The following is a 2,420-nucleotide window of genomic DNA, read 5'->3' as shown; positions in this document are numbered from 1 at the left end:
TGGCGTCGATGGCGAGTTACATCACTGGAATGGCACCCATGTAAAAAAAAAGCAGACAAACGGTGCCCACGATTCCGGTAGACTGGTTTATCTGAAATAAAAAAATCAAATTGCATTTTAATCTATAGGTGAATGGTTATCGTGGGAACTAGAATTTTCAAAAAATATTGAACCGTTTTCTGTCCGCATAAAAAAATAGTCGCAAAAAATCATGCTATTTTGAGTTATAATTTTTAAAAGCATGCGAAAAATTGAATTTTTAATATTTTCAAAAAATCCTAGTTCCCACGATAGCCATTCACCTATAGATTAAAATGCAATTTGATTTTTTGATTTCAGATAAACCAGTCTGCCGGAATCGTGGGCACCGTTTGTCTGCTTTTTTTTACATGGGTGCCATTCCAGTGATGTAACTCGCCATCGACGCCATATTTTTAAATTTAAAAAAATTTACATATAGTTTAAGATGTAATAAATATATAGTAAAAATTTGGAAGCTCTGTATTTTTTCATTTCGCCGCAAAAAAAATGCAAAAAAACCTTAAAAAAAACGGTCGTCACACGGGATGACCCCTTTGAGGTTTAATATAACTGTTATGTATACAAATGTCAGACAAAATTATTAAATCACATTTTTGTACATTTCTCTAGATTACATTTCATCAATACATACCTCACAAAATTGGAATATTGTTTTTCGATTTTCTTTATCTCCAGGATTGAAATCACAATTTCGAACACAGCACACTCGCTTGGGCATCGTAAATCGGATTAAATTTTTACACGGTTTACGTTTAGTTCAAAATTCAATCAAACAGAAACAAAATACGTTCAACGTGGACATGCGCAGTCACGAATTGAAACCGACTATGTAGAGCAACAGGGAGGATGAAGCGCAAGAGTGGGGGGTGTCGTTCGTTTCCACTTCTTGCCTCACCCCCACTACCGCTTTTACGCCGAGTTGACTCTCCTGGTTCTAATCTTCTTGGTAAGCTTGAACATCAAGATTCTTTAAAAAGCAACAATGTAATATTTATTCCAAATGCCCATTCGACTTATATTTTTTATCTATACTGTTTACAATCGTATGCATGAACTGCATAGGATCCGTTCCGTTTCTCTATGCTCTGCATGCGCATGGGAAAAAAGAACCGAATTAATGCGCGCATAGGATGCGCTGTGTTCCATGCGGTCCATGCGTGAAACGGAACGCACCCTAAAGACTATCGCACATGAAATGCATAACAGAGCATAAGCATAACATAAGACTGCTGGACCAATGAGCATCTAGCATAATGTCGCCATATTGATTTACATAAGATGCTCATTGGTTTAGCGGCCTTATGTTATGTTTATGCTCTGTTATGCGTTTCATGTGTGAGGCCTATTAGCGGCCTTATGTTATGCTTATGCTCTGTTATGCATTTCATGTGCGATAGCCTTAAGGCTGCTTAGCTTTACGCATGCGCACACAGTTTCTTAGAGCAGACGAATTCTTGCTAGCTCCCATCACTGGGTTAGGTTAAAATAATAGCGATTTCGGCTGGAAACACCAACGTGCACTGGTGCTTTAGAATCATAGACATATAAGATAGACCCAGCATCTATAGTACATGTTGGGGTTTGGCAGAACGGTGCGAGAGGCAAGATATTGGGGCAACCTGTCCTCTGCGCGTGCATCTTGACATTCTTGACAAAATCAAAATGGCTGACTACGTTAGGATCGTCTGGATTCTTTGCCCATTGTGTTACTTTGCGTCACCCAGTATTCTGATGGGCAAGGAAAAAATATTCTGTTACGCTTAAATGAAGCATATGTTGTACGTATTGTATGCATATACATAAGTAAAGGTTAAAATGTTTTATTTACGTCTGAAAGAATATTTTTTCCTGTTTCAAATTTCTTTTGATACCCACATGCGTTGCACGTCTCCATATTCAATTTTTTTTTAAAAATAAACAATACTAACAGTTATTAATAATAGGTGCAAAGAATACAGACAATTCTAACGTAGGCAGCCATTTTGATTTTGTTAAGATTGTCAAGATGCGCGCGCAGAGAAGGACGGGTTGCCCCGATATTTGGCCTCTCGCACCGTTCTGCCAAACCCAGCATATACTATAGAAAAGTATACGGATGCTGGGTCTATCTTATGGCCCGTATTCAGAACGCGCTTTTATCGATAAAAGCGCACTTTTATCTCTGAAATTCTATAATATGCGTGACGTAAAGTATAGTATGTTAGCGTGCTAACATCGTTGTAAGCGCGTTCTGAATACGGGCCTATATGTCTATGTTTAGAACATATATAAATGGAACGGGCATTGCCTATACTTCCCGTGGCTTGCGCTGATGCAAACGTCTGTGCGAGAGAGAAAGGTAGTAAGGGATAAGGGTGTATCCACACAAACTTGCATAG

This window comes from Trachymyrmex cornetzi, unplaced genomic scaffold (genome assembly GCF_001594075.2).
Source record: "Trachymyrmex cornetzi isolate Tcor2-1 unplaced genomic scaffold, Tcor1.1 scaffold387, whole genome shotgun sequence".
NCBI classification, from domain to species: domain Eukaryota; kingdom Metazoa; phylum Arthropoda; class Insecta; order Hymenoptera; family Formicidae; genus Trachymyrmex; species Trachymyrmex cornetzi.
This window is presented reverse-complemented; position numbering follows the sequence as displayed.